The 21,721-nt window shown below is 46.7% G+C and overlaps 1 protein-coding gene across 14 annotated transcripts in view; it reads left to right on the top strand.

Moving 5' to 3' along the window:
- ASB8 (ankyrin repeat and SOCS box containing 8) overlaps positions 1-21,721 on the top strand; it is a 183,269-nt gene that overhangs the window by 8,483 nt on the left and 153,065 nt on the right. For 12 of the 14 annotated variants that reach the window (XM_068244241.1, XM_068244245.1, XM_068244243.1 and 9 more), the window contains exon 2: positions 10,291-10,339. The exons of the other annotated variants lie outside the window; for them this stretch is intronic. The gene's annotated coding sequence lies outside the window, so the exon portion shown is untranslated. The remainder of the gene's footprint in view (positions 1-10,290; positions 10,340-21,721) is intronic. 14 annotated transcript variants of the gene reach the window in all.

Raw genomic sequence — 21,721 nt, 5'->3', positions numbered from 1 at the left:
GCGTAGGGCCATAGGAAGGGTGCCATCTAGATGTGTCTCCTGCAGTGCGATTATATCTACATGCTGTTTACGCAAATACTCCATAACCACCGTCCTCTTGACCCTGTCCCGCATGCCCCTGACATTCCAGGTCAAAATGGACAAGGAAGTGCTAAGGGCCTGGGAGACAGGGGCCATGATGGAAGGGAGAGCATAGTGTGTAGAATATACACTCTAGCAGAGGGGAGGGGGCAGGGGGGGTCCGGCTGCAGAACATGGAAACAAAGAAGTTATAAAAAATAACACCCGGCTCATAGCCCAAAACATAGGGCCAGAGCTTTTTCCCAGAATTGTACAATAACATAAGAATAGTACATTTAGCATGTATAATCCTAATAACATCAGGAGATATACATGAAAAAAGAACATAACAGAAGAATATTAACACCTGTGGGTGCAACATCAATATATGGTGTTGCATATAGCCTTGCTCTGCACCCTGCCAGAGCTACTAGATAGGCCTTGTGCATCTAGGAACAATCATAGTGAATGAAGCGGGTTCATACTTACCACGTGCAGTTCTTGTAGGAGTGGGTGAATATGGAGGGTAGTCCCCGGTAGAGCAAAAAGTCATACCGGGTGACGCAGCAAATAGCACCATGATGTCGTCGGATATACGACCATGTGGGTCCATGGACATCGATGTTTTCAATCTTCTGGGCTGGATTGAGGCTTGTACTTATCGATCCAGGTGAGAACTTCAGTAGGAGATTCAAAGAAGATTGTTTTCCCGTTTGATATAACCCTGAGGCGAGCAGGGAAAAGCATGGCGTATTGTAGGCCCAGGTTTTTAAGCTTGCGCTTTGCGTCCTGGAATTTGGCGCGTTGCTTCTGTGTTTCCACCCCGAAGTCGGGGTATATAGAAATAGAGGCATTATCGAGTTGAATGTTACCTTGCTCGCGGGATAATCGAAGGACGGCGTCTCGGTCCTTGAAATTAAGGAGTTTAGCGATGAAGGTGCGCGGGGTCGCGCCAGGCGGATTAGGTTTGAAAGGTATGCGGTGGGCCCGCTCTACAGAGAAAGCCATGGAGAAGGAGTCCCTGCCATATTGTGTGGTAAGCAGTTCTTCTAGGAAGCGAGCAGGGTCATTCCCTTCCGTCTTCTCCGGGAGCCCCACCAGGCGTATATTTGACCTGCGTAGCCGATTCTCCATATCCTCCTGACGAGCTATGATGGTTTTGATGTGGCCCTGCGAGGTGCGTACATCAGATGGAAGCGTTTTGAAGTCATCCTCAAGCTTAGAAATTCGGGCCTCCGCATCAGAGACGCGCTCTCGGAGGTTGCGGACATCCTGGCGTAGAAGTTGTAGGTCTGCTTTAACCTCCTCTATTTTGATGGTGAAGGTATCTGTTAAAGAGGTTTGTAGGGCCGAGATGGCTGATAGTATCGACTGGGCTTCAGGCGAGGATATCTGATCTGGCGGGGAGGCCGGGTCCTCCTCCGTGGCCGATCCGGCGCCATCTTGGTCTGCCCGGCGAAACTTATCTATCGGGCCCGTAATCTTCTCGGCGGCCTTCTCATTCTTTTTTGGCCCCATACTGTCGGTAGAGGTCACGGGTAGTTGTGCAGGGGGTGTAATGTCCCAGATGCTGCAGGATAATAGCAGGATAGAAGCTAGTTTCGTTCGCAGGGTGAGGAGCTCCGAGAAGTGCGACCGCTCACATCCTCGTTCCGGCCACGCCCCCTCTAGTCTTTTATTTACATGCATAACGTGTACCAAGCCTTTATTCTGACATATTTTGGTGAGTCAAGACTTTAGAATTGGGAGGCCCAAAATTCTTGAAAAACAATGTACCGCTTTTGACTCATAATTCCAGACAGGAATGCACCGCCAGGGAGGTTAAAGGGAAAAATATGGCAGCCTCCATATCCCTTATGCTTCAGTTATCCTTTAAAGTGTACCAGATATGACATGTGCATATACAGTGGCAAGCATACAGACACTTATGCTGTGCTCCTTTTCTTTTTTCCCTGCCTGAAAGAGTTTATAATTAGCTATGAAACTGACAGTTTTTCTACAGTCAGGACTCAATCAGCTCACTAATAACTAATTACAGCTATAAAACACTTTCCTAAGCAGATACCTGTGGGTTTTTTACTGTGAGGGAAAAAGATAAAATAGGTCAATAGTTGATGTATTTTCACTTGAGACACTGCAGTTGAGCAGAGACTATAAAACATTAAATCTGCTTTGTAAATGTTTATAAATAAAATAAAACCCTGAGATATCTAAAAGAGTCATTTTTAGGAGTAGGACAGATCCAATTGTTTACCTCATTAGTTTATTTTCATCTCTGGTCCTGTACACAAGTTAGATGAAAGTTGGCTGAGGTGGTCAATAACAACCATTACTGCTGATAATTTGGCTTGTGCTGTACACAAGTCTGGGCAAGCAATCTGCCAGGTGGATCAATGCAACCTGTCGATGGCCGATAGTGTTGCTCACTTCGCCGGCCTCGTGTATTACAACAGAACACATCATTAGCCTGCAGGCTAACTATACCTCTGTACAGCCTTGGCCCAGTGATGTTGCCCGAGGGGTTCACACTAGAGGCGTTTTTTGGATTTCTTAAGCGCAGTCGATTTGTACAAGGGCCCATTCACACCTACAATCGCAAAACACTAGCGATTACCGTTAGTGTTTTGCAGGAGTGAATTTTCCACGATTAACGTGGAAAAATCACTGGACACTGTAGCGTTTTGGGAGTGACCATGATTAGCGGTTCTAAACATGCTAATTGCGATCGTTCAAGAATCGACGCCAAAACGCTGCATGTAACACGTTTGCGATTATCGCTAATTGCAAAACGGCATAGAACACTGCCATGGCAAATCATGTGCTAAGCGGTTAAAAAAAACCGCTAGCGTTTTGCGGTGAGCGGGAATTGCGCAATTCCCGCTCAAGTGTGAATGGGCCCTAAAAGCGCTTACACTATGCTTTCCAATGAGATAGTTCTCATTGTGGCGTTCCGTTTGCTTGCTGCTGACAAAAGTGCTGCATGTACCATTTTCAGGGCAATTTGAATGGAAGGTATAGGGAAATCGCAAAGCGCATGAAAAAGCGCTTTGTATAGCGATTTCCCCAGCTCTTTCATGAATAAATACATTGTATTTATTCATTCCCGGGGCAAAGTAATCACTTCCTGACTAATGTCAGGAAGTGAATTAAATAATTGGTCTGCTAAAGTGCTTATAAAAGCACTTATAACACGCAGAGAAGAGTGATGGCCGCGATCGCAACGCAGTGTGAACGAGGCCTAAGTCCTGACCTGTGTCTGGCGATAGGATAGCTATTGTGTGTACAAGCCTTAACTATGCCTCAAAGAAGTTCACAATTGAATCCTGACCGTAATCAGTTGAGGTGAAAACTGTTAAGAAACCAGAATGTCTAAAGCACACCCATCTGAATATGGGAAGAACACACAAACTCCATGCTAATAGTGAACCTCCAGATTTAAACCTCTAGTGCAACAAGGAAAATGTGCTGTTCTCTACGCCAGCCATCTCCCTACTGCACAATCTATGCACACCTCAACTATACATTCCTCCCCACAAACATGTATTGGTCTCAGATATATCTATGCGCTTTGAGTCCTATGGGACAAAATAGCTATTTACAAATGTTGTTAGGCATAGGGAAGGAGGACATACTTCGGTGGGCACAACGTACATACTTAAAGGACAACTGAAGAGAGAGGTATATGGAGGCTGCCATGTTTATTTCCTTTTAAGCAATACCAGTTGCCTGGCACACCTGGCCCTCTGCCTCTAATACTTTCAGCCATAGACCCTGAACAAGCATGCAGCAGATCAGGTGTTTCTGACATTATCGACAGATCTGACAGATTAGCTCCATGCTTGTTTCTGGTGTTATTCAGAGACTTCTGCAGCCAAACAGACCAGCAGGGCTATTTAAAAGGAAATAAACATGGCAGCCTCCATAGTCTTCTCACTTCAGTTGCCCTTTAAGGCACTGGAAAGGTTGATACACTTTGGTGGACACAGAGAAGATGGAAATACTTTGGTGGTAGCAGAGAAGATGGACATACTTTGGTAGTAGCAGAGAAGATGGACATACTTTGGTAGTAGCAGAGAAGATGGACATACTTTGGTAGTAGCAGAGAAGATGGACATACTTTGGTAGTAGCAGAGAAGATGGACATACTTTGGTAGTAGCAGAAAAGATGGACATACTTTGGTGGTAGCAGAGAAGATGGACATACTTTGGTGGTAGCAGAGAAGATGGACATACTTTGGTGGTAGCAGAGAAGATGGACATACTTTGGTGGTAGCAGAGAAGATGGACATACTTTGGTGGTAGCAGAGTAGATGGACATACTTTGGTGGTAACAGAGAAGATGGACATACTTAGGTGGGCACAGAGAAGTTGGACGTACTTTGGTGGTAACAGGGAAGATGGACATACTTTGGTGGTAACGGAGAAGATGGACATACTTTGTCAGTAACAGAGAAAATGGACATACTTTGGTGGTAACAGAGAAGATGGACATACTTTGTCAGTAACAGAGAAGATGGGCATGCTTTGGCGGTAGCAGAGAAGTTGGTCATACTTTGGTGGTAGCAGAGAAGATGGACACACTTTGGTGAACACACTTTGGAATGTTCTTAGGTATGCCCATTCTTAGGCAGGGTAAGAGTTCACACTTGTATGCATGGAAAACATGAACATTTTATGTACGTGAATTTCCATACACTGTGCACGGTCTTCTGCATTACAATGCAGTGGGTCAGGAGCACTGCATTAGCAGCATTTGATTTTGGAATGAACATGCAGAATGTTGACAGCAGAGCCTAATCCCACTGTAAGCCGACACACTCCATAATTGTCCCGATATGCCAGGAACTGGCGCCCATGGCAACCCTGCAGAGAGTGATTCTGATGGTTTTCAATCAATTTGAGAGGAGAAGCAGCCTTGTTTAAAGGGACTCCGAGCTCACCCAAAAAAAGAAAGTTGTACTCACCAGGGGCTTTCTCCAGCCCAGTGCTGGTCGGGAGCTCCCACGCCGGCGTCCTGGCTCCTCTCCTTCTCCCCGCTCCGGAATGGCTGACAGGCCGCAGCCCGGGCGACACTCGGCAGAGTGTCGGGCTGCTCCTTCCACGTATGACGTCACACGCCAGCCGCCTCGCGTCATCACGGCGGCCGGCGTGAAAGTACTGCGCATGCGCGCTTTAATCGCGCATGCGCAGTACTTTCACGCCGGCCGCCGTGATGACGCAAGGCGGCTGGCGTGTGACGTCAGCCACGTCATACGCGGAAGGAGCAGCCCGACACTCTGCCGAGTGTCGCCCGGGCTGCGGCCTGTCAGCCATTCCGGAGCGGGGAGAAGGAGAGGAGCCAGGACGGCGGCGTGGGACCTCCCGACCAGCACTGGGCTGGAGAAAGCCCCTGGTGAGTACAACTTTCTTTTTTTGGGTGAGCTCGGAGTCCCTTTAAGGGGAAAACAAGGCTGTTGCCCTCAACCACATCTTGCAAGACTCAGCCACCACTAGCAGCCATCTGCGAACAAATATGCTAGACACCATACACACACAGATTCCCCTGCGCTGAAAGATGCCCTGCCTATGGCAATTACGACAATTTCATGTACTGGTGTCGAGCTGCACACACTTAGGCTATTGTTCACATAACTTAGGTCAGCCATGGCTTAATGCTGGGAATACAAGGCTCGATTCTGAGCCATTTAGATGGCTCGATAGATAATTTTTGACATGTTCAATCTCCCGCCCGATCGTTTCCGCGCTGGATTCCGCATTGAGGACGATGGAAGAGGATAAGAAAAACGAGCGGAAGATAAGAGAATCGCCTGCTAAATTGAGCAGGGAATCAATCGGGCGGGAAAATCGAGCTGTGTATGCCCAGCATTAGGCCCAAACTACGGGAACCCCACACACACACAATGCAATCTCACACAGGTAGCAATTAAAAAACAACCAAGCATACAATATGGCATTGAACTGTAACCCAATATTCTGCATTCTCTCTAGGACAGGGGTTCTCAAACTGGGTGCCGCGGCACCCTGGTGCGCCTTGAGCACCTGCCAGGGGTGCCTCAGCGTTCATCCCCATCCTTTGGGGGGTGCTGCTGAATAAGGGTCGCAACAGCATTTCAGTAGTTATTTTTGCCGAGGGGTGCCTCGAAAAAAATTTCAGAGCCATCAAGGGTGCCCTCAACCGGAAAAGTTTGGGAACCACTGCTCTAGGAGATGTAAATTCTCTGGTTAATACACAGAAGACTAACTTATTAAAGAGGAACTGTAACGACAAAGCGGCCCCTGGGGGGTACTCACCTCGGGTGGGGGAAGCCTCCGGATCCTAATGAGGCTTCCCACGCCGTCCTCCATCCGTCAGGGGTCTCGCTGCAGCCCTCCGTGCAGCGGTGACGTAATATTTACCTTCCTGGCTCCTGCGCAGGCGCTCTGACGGCTGTCGGCGCCGAAGCAGGCCGAAATACCCGATTGCCGTCAGGTCTGCTCTACTGCGCAGGCGCAAGTTTCCGGCGCCTGCGCAGTAGAGCGGACCCGACGGAGATCGGGTATTTCCGTCTGTTTCCGCGCCGAAAGTCGCCACAGCGCCCCCGCTGGAGCCAGCAAAGGTAAATATTGAACTGACAGTCGGCACAGTCGCCGGCTGTTCGGAGGGCTGCAGCGAGACCCCCGTGGGACAGAGGACGGCGTGGGAAGCCTCATTAGGATCCGGAGGCTTCCCCCACCCGAGGTGAGTACCCCCCAGGGGATCTTTTTAATGTTACAGAGTCTCTTTAAAGGTTAAATATTCCAAACGGTGGAACAATGCAGAAAGAGTATATACAAAAAATACTTACAAAAACAAAAGTAAAAATGAAAAAGACACACAAGACATTTGCTTATAAAATAAAAGTAAATAAAACAGAAATAGAATTTTACCCTGCGTAACGTCTAATTCCTGGTGCTGGAGAATGCAATTCTGACTTAGATCAGGGTAATCCTTGCTGTGTAGTAATCTCTAGGCTGAAATGTACCCCCACGTTATGCAAGACATTTTCTGAGGAAATTATTTCAATTTCCTGATTCCTCTCAAATGCTCTAACAGCCCATTTTACTTTTACACGTCAGACATATAGGTTTCCCGAACACACAACTATTCATTTGCCTCCGTTTCCTATTTCAACGATGACTCGACTACACCTCACGAAACACACTCTCTGTACACAACAGCCATCTAATCTTCTCATTTAGGTGAAGTTAATGAATGGGCTACATGATAGTGTGCCCAGCCATATACTAGATTGACGCGTCTGTACAGCACTCATTCCCCGCTGTGCCACCCGCAGGATCGAGTCGCTTGCAGGGATCTGGACTCAATACTGACAGGCAACAGTTCAGGGTCAAGTGCGGTAACACATTGGTCACTAGTTTAGAGACTAGTGACACATCTGTTGCTATGGAGAGGGGAGGAGGGACATTGTGCTGCACATGACAGAGTAGGGTGTGGCGGGCGGGGATAGTAGAAGAACAATGCATTCTGTTGTCGATCGGACTAAAGATCATCCAGTGTGTTGTTAGCTTAATGGTGCTTGTGTAGGCACTTTAAAGTAAACCGCAACTGACAATAAACTTGAGATAATTGGCATACCTGGGGAAAAAAAGGTACCTGGAAAAATGGGTGTGAGAGATGCCGACTAGTACAATATTGTTAAAATTAACAATATTCTATGGGGCAGTGGTAATTGCAATAGTACAATATCTGTAAATTTTACTGATATTTTACGATCACTAAACCTAACCCTATTCTCACATGACCCCTCAACTCTACTGATGCCTAATCCTAAATAACTCCCCCACCCATGCCTAACCCTAACTGACCCCTTCACCAATGCCTAATCCTAAATGACTCCCCCACCAATGCCTAACCCTAACTGACCCCTTCACCGATGCCTAATCCTAAATTACTCCCCCACCGATGCCTAATCCTAACTGACCCCTCCCCCTTCACGATGCCTAATCCTAAATTACTCCCCCACCGATGCCTAATCCTAACTGACCCCTCTCCCTTCGCCGATGCCTAATCCTAAATTACTCCCCCACCGATGCCTAATCCTAACTGACCCCTCCCCCTTCACCGATGCCTAATCCTAAATTACTCCCCCCCACCAATGCCTAATCCTAAATTACTCCCCCACCGATGCCTAATCCTAACTGACCCCTCCCCCTTCACCAATGCCTAATCCTAAATGACTCCACCACCAATGCCTAATCCTAACTGACCCCTCCCCCTTCACCAATGCCTAATCCTAAATGACTCCACCACCAATGCCTAATCTTAACTGACCCCTCCCCCTTGACCGATGCCTAATCCTAAATTACTCCCCCACCAATGCCTAACCCTAACTGACCCCTCCCCCTTCACCGATGCCTAATCCTAAATTACTCCCCCACCAATGCCTAACCCTAACTGACCCCTCCCTCTTCACCGATGCCTAATCCTAAATTACTCCCCCACCAATGCCTAATCCTAACTGACCCCTCCCCCTTCACCAATGCCTAATCCTAAATGACTCCACCACCAATGCCTAATCCTAACTGACCCCTCCCCCTTCACCGATGCCTAATCCTAAATTACTCCCCCACCAATGCCTAACCCTAACTGACCCCTTCACCGATGCCTAATCCTAAATTACTCTCCCACCAATGCCTAACCCTAACTGACCCCTCCCCCTTCACCGATGCCTAATCCTAAATTACTCCCCCACCAATGCCTAATCCTAAATTACTCCCCCACCAATGCCTAATCCTAACCGACCCCTTCACCGATGCCTAATCCTAAATTACTCCCCTACCAATGCCTAACCTTATCTGACCCCTCCCCCTTCACCGATGCCTAATCCTAAATTACTCCCCCACCGATGCCTAATCCTAAATTACTCCCCCACCAATGCCTAACCCTAACTGACCCCTTCACCGATGCCTAATCCCAAATGACCCCCCACCAATGCCTAATCCTAACTGACACCCCCCCTTTTCACCGATGCCTAATGCTAAATGACCCCCCACCAATGCCTAACTGACCCCCCCCCCCCTCTCCCACATGGTCCCTAACCGACCCCACCCCCTCTTACCCATGCTGCTATTTGTAGCCGCAGTTTTTGTATAGCGGGCCGCCCCAGTGCCTGCTATTTTATCAGGGGCCTCCGGTGCCCCAGTTACCATTTGTTACTGATATTAACATGGGCTCCTTAGGGGCACCCAAATTGTTGCCGCGGCTCTTGCGCGTACGTTTCTGGTTTCGATTAAATATATGTGTAGCAGGTCTGGGGTCTGTGCCTGATGAGCACAGTGATTTTTGTTCTTTGAAGCGGAATGAAACCCAGCATTTCTACTTTGCTCTAAAAGATTATTTACAGCATATTATATACAACCAGCATATTTTTTTTTACTAGAACTGCATTCAAAGGGTTAACACAGGGCTTTAGAAGCTTCCCTTCCAGCAGAGCTGGCCACTTCCGAAACTTTACATAATGTTATCTAGTGTTAAATTGTATCAAGTCAGGAATGTAAACAAAGCCTTCTCTCACACCACAGGGTGTCACTAGAGTTGGGCGAACAGTTCGGCTGTGTTAGCCGAACTGTTTGGCTGCCCAACCTGTCATTTTGATGTGGCTCTTACTACTTCCGGGTCGCAATGACCCGGAGTAGTACGTCTGCGCTGGCCCGGCGGAGCGCGTCCTAGATCGCGCTCCCGTTGCCGGGCACTCTCTGCGCATGTGTGTGACGCACGACGTCACACACATGCGCAGAGAGTGCCCGGCAACGGGAGCGCGATCTAGGACGCGCTCCGCCGGGCCAGCGCAGACGTACTACTCCGGGTCATTGCGACCCGGAAGTAGTAAGAGCCAGATCAAAATGACAGGTTGGGCAGCCAAACAGTTCGGCTAACACAGCCGAACTGTTCGCCCAACTCTAGGTGTCACAAAGACAGTGAGACAAGCACAAATGCTTTCTGATTAAGTTAGAGGATGAATAAAGCAGTTATAAATAAAATGCAAAGTCAGCTCTCAGAGTAAAATTAGTGTATTTTAGGAATGTATAATTTCTAAATGAATAATAATACTTATGCACAAAAGCAAATATGCTAACCGTATGGCTTATAAAAAGTAGGAAAACATGTTTTTATTGAATATTATATCAGGGTTTTATACTGCTTTGATGGAGTTTTCTCTGTGTAATATATTATATGCTTCCTTCCACCAGGTGGTGCTGTTGAGCTATGTCCTCCAGTTTCAAAACGTCACCCTTTCAGGCAAGTTCGCTGTTCTATAGTATTGTACATGAGCATCTGACAGTAATGCATGTATATATTCATTAGAAAAAGTAGAAGCCACGTACATTGTTTTTTCTTTTTACATATGCAAACGCACTACTATTTATCTTCAGTTAAACAGTATTTAAAGAAAACCTGAACTGAACATTAAAAGTCAAAATAAGCATACATAAGTCATACTTACCTCCCATGTAGTCTACTCCTCAGTGTCTTTCTCCCGTCCCGCGTCCTGTTTGTTCACTGTGATCAAGGGAATTTTCCGTCCTCCATTTTGAAAATGGCCATTACCCATAACAGCTTTCTGGTCAGCACACAGTTAAACTGTAGCATCGCCCACTTGAGCCATAGGGAAACATGGACATTACCTGGTACATCAGTTTTCCTCTCAGCTATAACTGACAGCAACTGATATTTTACTGACAGCAACTGATATATTTCAGATCTGACAAAATATTGTCAGAACTGGAAGGGATCATTGTCAGAAGAAAATGGTGAGCTTCTGAGAGGAACTGATGGCAAGGTAACTATGCAATGTTCATTTGAAGTTACCTCGTGTTTATTTTAAATATTTTTACTCAGTACAGGTTCTCTTTAAGGCTAAGGCCTCATTCACATTAGGCAACACAGATGGGCGTGTGATTGGAACACAACGCGCCTGATCACACTGCCATCAGCGTTGCCATGTGCTGCTGATCCCATACATTACAGTGAATGGGATCAGCACTGCGCTTTGGCGAAAACAGAGATGGATTAAGATGTAGTGGGGCTATAGGGAAGGTAGTAGATTTGGTACCCCTTTGTGGTCCTTTTGGTAAGCTGAAGCGAAGAAAGGTCAAAGAAGGGTGGCAGGTGGAGCCCTTGATAGGCACTAGGCCCCAAGCAACTGCCTAAGGGGCCTGGTGTATGATCCTGCTCGGCAAAAATATATGCAACATTGTGGTAGTGCAGTGCATACGGTCTGAACACCAAAAGTGCTGTCTGTGCACTTCTGCCGTGTTTGCGTGTCGCATACCATACACACTGCCAAAAATGTGCACGGCAGCGTGTACAGTGTAAACGAGGCCTAAAGGTGATATAATAGAACAAAAACGAAAAAAAAAAACTTTTGCGTTTATTTAACAAAATGTTAACACAGATGCCATTTCTTTGTGTAAAATAAACCTTTAGGCTATGTTCACATTATAAATCGCCAGCGCTTTTTCATGTGCTGAGCAATTTTGGGGGATTTTTAAAATTGCCCTTCCCTACACTTTCTAAGTGCTTTTGCAGAACATTTTTTTTCACACTTCCTGACGTCAGTAAGGTCCGATTCCCGCTCAGCGCAAAATGCTAGAGGTTTTTAAAAACCGCTAGCCCATGTAAGCCTATGGCAGTGCGCGTTTGTGGTTAGCGTTAACCGCAAACGCGTAACACGCAGCGTTTTGCCGACGTTTCGCAATTTGCAATCGCGATTAGCATGCATAGCACCGCTAATCGCGATCACTCACAAAACACTGCAGTGTCCAGTGATTTTTTTTTTCTGCATAAAAAAATCACTCCCGCAAAACGCTAGCGGTAATCGCCGGCATTTCGCAGTTTTAGGTGTGAATGGGGCCATAGGAAATGAACTCTTTCACCCGGAAATGAATAAATACAATGTATTTATTCATGAGAGCTGCGGCAATCGCTATACAAATCGCTTTTTTAAACATTTTGTGATTTCCCTATTCCTACTATTATAGTAAAATTGCCCTGAAAATGGTACAGGCAGCGCTTTGGGGAGCGGATTGCAATCGACCGCTCATATGTGAACACTTTCATAGGGAATCATTGCACAAGCGCTTTTAAAGCAGTAGGATCAGCCATACTATTCCAGGGGAAAAAACACATATATACAGTGGTGTGAAAAACTATTTGCACCCTTCCTGATTTCTTATTCTTTTGCATGTTTGTCACACTTACATTTTTCTGCTCATCAAAAACCGTTAAGTATGTTAGTCAAAGATAACATAATTGAACACAAAATGCAGTTTTAAATAATGTTTTTTATTATTTAGTGAGAAAAAAACCCTCAAAACCTACATGGCCCTGTGTGAAAAAGAAATTGCCCCCTGAACCTAATAACTGGTTGGGCCACCCTTAGCAGCAATAACTGCAATCAAGCGTTTGCGATAACTTGCAACAAGTCTTTTACAGCGCTCTGGAGGAATTTTGGCCCACTCATCTTTGCAGAATTGTTGTAATTCAGCTTTATTTGAGGGTTTTCTAGCATGAACCGCCTTTTTAAGGTCATGCCACAACATCTCAATAGGATTCAGGTCAGGACTTTGACTAGGCCACTCCAAAGTCTTCATTTTGTTTTTCTTCAGCCATTCAGCGCTGGATTTACTGGTGTGTTTTGGGTCATTGTCCTGCTGCAGCAACCAAGATCGCTTCAGCTTGAGTTGACGAACAGATGGCCGGACATTCTCCTTCAGGATTTTTTGGTAGACAGTAGAATTCATGCTTCCATCTATCACAGCAAGCCTTCCAGGTCCTGGGGCAGCAAAACAACCCCAGACCATCACACTACCACCACCATATTTTACTGTTGGTATGAAGTTCTTTTGCTGAAATGCTGTGTTACTTCTACGCCAGATGTAACGGAACACGCACCTTCCAAAAAGTTCAACTTTTGTCTCGTCGGTCCACAAGGTATTTTCCCAAAAGTCTTGGCAATCATTGAGATGTTTTTTTTAGCAAAATTGAGACGAGCCTTAATGTTCTTTTTGCTTAAAAGTGGTTTGTGCCTTGGATATCTGCCATGCAGGCTGTTTTTGCCCAGTCTCTTATGGTGGAGTCGTCAACACTGACCTTAATTGAGGCAAGTGAGGCCTGCAGTTCTTTAGATGATGTCCTGGGGTCTTTTGTGGCCTCTCGGATGAGTTTTCTCTTTGCTCTTGGGGTAATTTTGGTTGGCCGGCCACTCCTGGGAAGGTTTATCACTGTTCCATGTTTTTGCCATTTGTGGATCATGGCTCTCACTGTGGTTCGCTGGAGTCCCAAAGCTTTAGAAATGGCTTTATAACCTTTACCAGACTGATAGATCTCAATTACAGTACTTTGTTCTCATTTCTTCCTGAATTTCTTTGGATCTTGGCATGATGTCTAGCTTTTGAGGTTCTTTTGGTCTACTTCTCTGTGTCAGATATCTCCTATTTAAGTGATTTCTTGATTGAAACAGGTGTGGCAGTAATCAGGCCTGGGGGTGACTACAGAAATTGAACTCAGGTGTGATAAACCACAGTTAAGTTATTTTTTAACAAGGGGGGCAATCACTTTTTCACACAGGGCCATGTAGATTTGGATTTTTTTTCCCTCACTAAATAATAAAAAGCATCATTTAAAACTGCATTTTGTGTTCAATTATGTTATCTTTGACTAATAGTTAACGGTTTTTGATGAGCAGAAACATTTAAGTGTGACAAACATGCAAAAGAATAATAAATCAGGAAGGAGGCAAATAGTTTTTCACACCACTGTAAGTAGATAAATACTTGATCTACTTACATAACACATGTATTGTACTGTCCACATTTTGATTTCAGTGAATGTTATATAGTAAATGACGAGAATTCTGTTCCTGGTGGGGGCCATGTCTTTTGCCCACAGCAAAGGCTAACTCGTGATGTCATTTCTGCCCTTAACTTTTTTTTCTTGTCTCCTCCAATCGCTGAGTCACCTCAGCCTTGCTTGTAAACACAAGTGATTAGGGGATTAGGTTTCAGATAAGCAGCAGGTAGGGAAATAAAGGGAAGAGGAGGAATACATTATAGATAAAAAGAACCCCCAGCATGCAATTCTTTGGCACCGACTACTAAAGAGCCAGTGCTCATAAGGTATATGATAACACCAAATCATAACAGCAGAAAAAGTTTTGCAAGTTTTGAATGCAGGATTAGCATCTTTATCACTTAATACACTCAGACCAGTTGCTGTTGAAATTTTTATGGTGACGATACCGCTTTAAGGCCATTTTCAAAATCACCGGCGTTTAAAAAAAAAAACAACGAAAACGCTCTAGGTGTGAACGATCCCTAAATTCTGATGCATAGTATTGCCCTTTGGCCTGATTTACCTCCCGGTTATCAACTTGGAGAATTTTGTCCCATTCCTTTATGTAGAATTTTTTTAAGCTGTATGATGATTGAAAGGATACCTGAAGTGCGAGGGATATGGAGGCTGCCATTTTTACAGGTAGTCCTCGGTTAACGAACGAGATAGGGACTGTAGGCGCGTTCTTAACCTGTATCCGTCCTTAAGTCGAGACAGCGCCGGATTGCAGCGATTTAAGTGTTTTAAAGTACATTTATATTGATCTAAAGACATGGCGTGTGTGTGGGGAGGTGAGCAGATACCGCACACCTCCCATGTCCTGGCGTCACTCTCCACCTTCGCAAAACACCTCCGTGTCATTAAACAGATCTGCGCCTTCTAACCCGGATACTGTACTGCGCATGCGCAGTATGCCAGGTCGCCTCCTGGCCTGCGTCAGATGGCACGGATCTGTTTAATGACATGGAGGTGTTTTGCAGAGGCGGAGGGTGACGCCAGGACATAGGAGGTGTGCGGTATCTGCTCACCTCCCCACACACACATGGCGTCTTTTGATCAATGTAAATGTACTTAAAAACATTTAAATCGCCGAAATTCCGCACTCAGGGTTACATCATCGACGGAGCGGAGCTATCGGCGGGGCGTTCGTAAAGCGGGCGTCTGTAACCCGAGGACTACCGGTATTTCCTTTTAAACAATACCAGTTGCCTGGCAGCCCTGCTCATCTTTCTGGTCAGTAGTGTCTGAATCGCACACTGCTGATTGGAGGGAAGGGACGTGGGCGGGGACCGGAGCTATAGAGGAGCGGGGGAGCGACGGAGATTGATAGGCAGTTGTAAACAGTTAGCTGGGGACACGCTGCGTGTCGACAGCGGCTGTGATTTATGGGGGGCAGAGCAGAGTGCAGGGGGGCCCTGGAGGGACGGTATATAGCACAGAGGCTGGTGATTATATGCACAGCCAGCCTCTGTCTGCTATTAGGATTCTTAGAACCCACCTCAGATCTCTTTAAAGAATTCATAGTGGATTATATGATGGAGAGCTGCCCAGGTCCTGAAACTGCAAACTTGTACCAAACCATAAAATTTCCACCGCCTTGCTTTACAGTTTGTTTGTATAGTGTTCTTCTGGTTATATGCTATCTTCGGTTTTCACCAAATGAATCTTCTGCTACTGTAAACAAATAACTCCAGGGTCCTGATTCAATTAACATTTCTTCTAAAGGGCCATACACACAATCAATGTCGCCCAATGGGGATCGGGATCTGATCCCGCAAGTGACATTGCAGGTTTGCGGCTGTGCAGACGCTCACTCGTTTGTAGAGAACAATGCTATCACCCATCACTTGGCTGAAGTGATCCGTTAGGACGGAATGCTGGTCGGGGGGGTTTATCAGTGGCTGCCGTACCTTTAGTTCTCTCATGGTAGATGTTGATACACCTTAATAAAATGCCTTTTCAGCTGCAAGCAGGAAAATAATACACAAATTAGGAGGTCCCAAATTACCTAAGTGTGATATTACTTTTTTGACAAGTTTTTAGTTATTTTATCCTTTGTTAGTTCTTAAAAATGTATCATGTAAATTAGGTGAGTTGGGGTCCAGCAGGGGGCAAAAAAACCAGCTTTGCTAAATTAGCACCCAGGTGTTCATGGGAAAACTAGTGTGGCATTGATGGTTTCCCCTGATTCACCCTCTCTATACCAAAGTCATTTGTGCAGCTTCTTTCTGATGGTATACTCACTGTCACCAATGATGCAGTGTTTGTTTTTCCTGCTGGTGGCAGCGCGTGCCCAGAACTGGATGAAGTTCCAGTGCCCACCATCAGGTGGCCTCCTGCAGACTGGTAATTCACCATTTCACCTGCAGGTGGTATCTGGAGCTCAGAATCGCTGTATATTCACAGCAGCTGTTCTTTATGTGCCTGGGATAATTATGCACCTCTTGTGGACATCCTTTATTAGGGTTTCTGTTTGAGACTATCTGTGTTTCTGACCTATAGCTTATAACTTGACTACAAAGTTGTTTTTTTCTGCTTTGTTCCTGCTTTTGCCTGCCTATTCTGTACTGTATATCATTGTATATATTTTTAATACAGTGTTTGGTCTAAGGTAGTGAGGGCTGTGCTGTTTGCTGGATGATTACTGTGGTGCTGTCCTGGGTATATTGTGGTTCATATTTTACTTCTCATTTGGATTTAGTGCACTTATTGCAATAAACAGAATTTCACGATTATGTGGCATCTAGTCTTTAGTACACTTTAGTACTGCACATGTGGTCACCTGTTTACTGCCTGAGCCGCTTGTGACACGTATGCATTGATATCTGTAATGACAAGAGTCACGTGTCGGTCATGTGATGATAGTGAGAGATTTCTTTCAGCATCGTGCATTCTTGTCTTAAAGGGAACCCGAGGTAAGAGGGATATGGAGGCTGAGATGTTTATTTCCTTTTAAATAATGCACATTGGCTGTCCTGCTGATATTCTGACTCTAATGCTTTAATCCATAGACTCTGAACAAGCATGCAGAACAGTTGCCCATGACAAATCTGACAAGTTAAGTTGCATGCTTGTTTCAGGTGTGTGATTTAGACTGTACTGACCAGAAAGACTCGGAGGAGGTCGCAATAGCAGCATAGGGGGCGATATACAGGCTGGGAACGCGAACAGTCACTCGCGTTCCCATGCCTGTCGGCCGGTGACGGCGAAACCGGAAGTGCTCGCCGGCGGGTCCTGGGACATCGGAGCGGAGCTGCGAGGGCACCGATCGTCTGCAGGGGGCTGAGGGAAGCCCCAGGTGAGTTAATCTCGTTTTTTTTTACTGACTTTAGGTTCACTTTAACAGGAAATAAATATGGCAGCTTCCATAAGTCTCTCACCTAGGGTTCCTTTATACCTAAAGAAAACCTGTTGTCTAGAAGCTTACAATGTCCTACCCACCCTCTGGTGCTGGCCAGGACCCTCTTCTTCTTCACAGCCATGGTCCCGCCTGTGTATGGGCGTGGCCATACTGCGCACGCATGATTAACGAGTATGGTCAGTGCCTGCACATTAGTACAAACAGGCCATGCTGGGGCGGCTTCCTGCTACTGTGCAGGTGCAGACCGTACTCGTGCATTCTCAGTACAGTTACACTCATATACAGACGCGAGCGAAACCATGCCCTTGTCATATATACTTAAAGGGACCCAGCACTGGAACAACGGGGTCAAGCATGGCCATTTTCTATTAGCTCGCTTATGGTTCACTTTAATTTAACTTTAAGCCTGTTCTGAGTAAGTTGGTAGGAGCCCGACATATTTCTCATGCGGATAGTCTTCCACAGCTGCTCACTTAGGGCTGGGGCACACCAAGCGGGTTTTTTGGCGTTTTTGCAGCCGCTTGCGGCTGTGGATACGCTTGGTCAATGTATCTCAATGGGGTGGTTCACACCAGAGCGGGAGGCGTTTTGCTGAAACGCATACTTCCGGGGTGAGGCATTTTTTAGATTGCGGAGGCGTTTCTGCCTCCAATGTTAAGTATAGGAAAAACGCAAACCGCTCTGAAAAATGCCTGTTCAGAGCGGTTTTGCAGGCGTTTTTGTCAGGGCTGTGGAGTCGGTCCAAAAATCCACCGACTCCGACTCCTCAGTTTAGGATTCCTCCGACTCCGACTCCACGACTCCGACTCCTCTAATTTGCATATTACAATTTTGTTGATTAAAAGTATGTAACATGAAATTCGTCTCTTAACTGCCAACGCTTAGGAATTTTACAAGACAACTGAAGTGAGAAGGATATGTAGACTACTATATTTATTCCCTTTAGACTAAAACTAGTCCTTGGTAAGAGTACTTATAAAAGGTACAAACCGGAACAAAGAACATCTATCAGGCCCTAGGCAATGTAAGTGTGGGTACATGTAAGAATGATGTGCAGGTACTCTGCAGGGGAATGAGGAGATTGTAAACAGACAACACCTCTGTGTTCAATGTGCACAGCATTCTCAGTGGATTCCCTGCAGCTCTGTGGGGAGTGCATATGTAGAGTATAGTACTACTGTGTAACAAAGTAAACCTGAGACAGATGAAATTAAAGTTTTATACATACCTGGGGCTTCCTCCAGCCGCCTTCAGGATAATCAGTCCCTCGTTGTCGTCCTCCGACACCTGGATCTTCTGCTATGAGTCCAGGTACTTGAGCCAGTCAGGCGTAGTGCGCATGCACACACTCCGCCGCCAGGAGCATACTACACCTGTGCAGCACTATTGCGCAGGTGCAGAATGTTCCTGGCTGTGGGAGCGGCATGCGGCCGGACAGCGCTGACTGGCTGAATTACCAGGACTCATAGCAGAAGATCCGGGTGGTGAAGGACAGCGAGGGACTGATTAGCCTGAAGTGGGCTGGAGGAAGCCCCAGGTATGTATAAAACTTTACTTTTCATCCGTCTCAGGTACCCTTTAATTTGTAGTCACCAAACCAGATTTTAACAACATATCAAATTATTTGATTTCATCAGCAAAGGGAGTGCATACATTTGCATAAATCAGCATCAATGCAGAATTATTTCCATCTCGTTGACCATCTCTATTAGTGACACAGCTACACATCAGGCTTTATTCTTACAGCATAGATGTTATTTAGTATATATAAGAGATTCCTGTGTACACATCATATATACAGTCACAATCAGATATGTATATCTGACCTTAAAAATACGGGGACTGCTTTATTGAAGCAGCACAAGTAACTAATTTTGATTGGTTTATTTCATTTTTGTGGACTAAGCACAGCTATTACTGTATATATACTGTATATATACATTATTTTTAATGACTATTATCTGAGAAATAGAACATTTTATCATATTTTCTATTTTAATTACAGTTACAAATTCATTAGGAGTCGGAGTCGGTGCATTTTTTCCCGACTCCGACTCCAGGCACCCAAAATTGCCCGACTCCACGACTCCGACTCCACGACTCCGACTCCGACTCCACAGCCCTGGTTTTTGTTACAGAAGCTGTTCAGTTACAGCTTTACTGTAACGATATATGAAATTACTACACCAAAAACGCTTCCCAAAACCGCAAAATGCTAGGTGAAACGCTACAGAAAAATAAGAAAAAGCGTTTCAAAATCTGCTAGCATTTTGCGGATCTGCTAGCGGGTTTTGGTGTGCACCAGGCCTTAAAGCTGAATTATCGCATATACATTCTGTTTTAAGAAGGCAAACCACACTAAGCATTGCTTTTTTAGTTGGAGGTCTTTTGGGTCTCTTTTAGTCCCCTATACTTTCCTAGTGGTTTTGGTTCACCCCGATCTGCTTGGGTATTGTTTTTTTTTTGTTTTGTTTTTGTTTTTTTTGCAGGAAGATCGGACATTTGCCAAAAGTACTGTAAAAATGTAAATGTCACAGGGTAGACATGCCACTGAGCAGGCAGCTGTGTGTTCCTAAAGCAAGTGGTGCACAGGGTAGTTCAGGACAAGGCCCCTTCCGAGATTACAGGCTGGCTTAGGGATGAGATTTGTGCTGAGTTTTCAGTGGTTTGGTCTGTTTTCGCATCTCAGGCTTCTATGTTATCCCAGTTTACCGTGCAGCTGGTTCCCCTCAGCCTTTCACAACAAGACTCGCTGCCCTGGGGTAGCTCTACTTCTCTGCACACTCCCTTCTAAATAAATCATTTGACTGCTGAATCTGAGGTTAAAGGAATAAAAAAATCCTTGTGGATACAAAATCCCTGAGATGTAGATAAAGAAGTTTCTTTATTCACAGGAAAATACAGAATCATTAAATTCTGGGGGGGTTTAATGGTGGTGAAGTTAAATTCATACCACGTCATCTGACATGTACAAGGTTCTGGAATAAATGAAAGGTGTGTACACACCCGATTACTGTCACCACCAGGGATCGGGACTTATCCTTGAGGTGAAAGTTTAGGGTCAACTACTGTGTGACTTGTAAGCTAGCGTTCTGTTGCTGTGGTGCGGGGTAAGGGGGCGGTGATGCAGTGCACAATGTAGCTGCATGTGGAAACGGTAAGGAGGACAATGATGTGCCCTGCCAAATTGATCCAGCACCATGGATCTCTTGGCGATGCATCGGGGCTGCTGTCCATGTGCTAGACTTCAGCCAGACACACGTTTCAGGGAAACTAACAGTTATTCTCAGGGCTGGTTCACATTGGGGCGATTTTTGAGCACTTTGCTGATCGCCGGCGAGTCGAGAGACTTATTGTTAAAAAGTCGGCACGCGATCAAGGGCTAGTGGCGCTCCGAGTGCTGAGTGTGATCTAGCCCTCACATAAATGGAGGAAGCCAAACCTAGTGGACCGACTACCTGTGGCAGAAATCCCCAGTCAGATTTAAAAGAGATTTTAAAGAGTACCCGAGGCGGACTGAGTATAGATTATAGGACAATGAGGCATGTTCTCTGCCCATAGACATGCCTCTGTGTCCTACTGGTGCCGCTGTCAGTCACCCCTGGGCTCTGCTCTCCCCCCTCAAAGCTAGTGACAATCTAGCGACAATCTGATTGTCACTAGCCTCCTTTTGCCCTGCCAGCCGTCAATCACTTGCTTTCCCCGCCTTGGTCAGCTCGCTCCCCAGCCTCCATCAGCTCGCTCCCCCCGCCTCCGTCAGCTCGCTCCCCCACCCGCCTCCGTCAGCTCGCTCCCCCCGCCTCCGTCAGCTCGCTCCCCTGCCTCCGTCAGCTTGTTTCCCCCCCCCCCCCCCCCGCCTCCGACAGCTCTCTCCCCCCGCCTCCGTCAGTCAGCTCGCTCCCCCCCGCCTCCGTCAGCTCGCTCCCCCCCGCCTCCGTCAGCTCGCTCCCCCCGCCTCCGTCAGCTCGCTCCCCCCGCCTCCGTCAGCTCGCTCCTTCCCTCCGCCTTCGTTAGCTCGCTCCCCCGCCTCCGTCAGCTTGTTCCCCTCCCCCCCGCCTCCGTCAGCTCGCTCCCCCCGCCTCCGTCAGCTCGCTCCCCCCCCCCCCCCCCCGCCTTCGGCAGCTCGCTCCCCCCCACCTTCGGCAGCTCGCTCCCCCCCACCTTCATCAGCTTGCTCCCCCCCACCTACGTCAGCTCGCTCCCCTGCCTCCGTCAGCTCGCTCCTCTGCCTCCGTCAGCTCGCTCCCCTGCCTCCGTCAGCTCACTCCCCCCACCTCACTCAGCTTGCTCCCCGCCTCTGTCAGCTCGCTCCCCCGCCTCCGTCAGCCCGCTGCCCCCGCCTCGGTCAGCTCGTTCCCCCCCCTACCCCCCCCGCCTCCGTCAGCTCGCTCCCCCCGCCTCCGTCAGCTCTCTCCCCCGCCTCCGTC

The sequence above is a fragment of the Hyperolius riggenbachi genome, chromosome 7 (genome assembly GCF_040937935.1).
Source record: "Hyperolius riggenbachi isolate aHypRig1 chromosome 7, aHypRig1.pri, whole genome shotgun sequence".
In the NCBI taxonomy this organism is placed as follows: domain Eukaryota; kingdom Metazoa; phylum Chordata; class Amphibia; order Anura; family Hyperoliidae; genus Hyperolius; species Hyperolius riggenbachi.
Note: the sequence above shows the minus strand (reverse complement) of the source record. Positions and strands in the feature narration are given on the sequence as shown.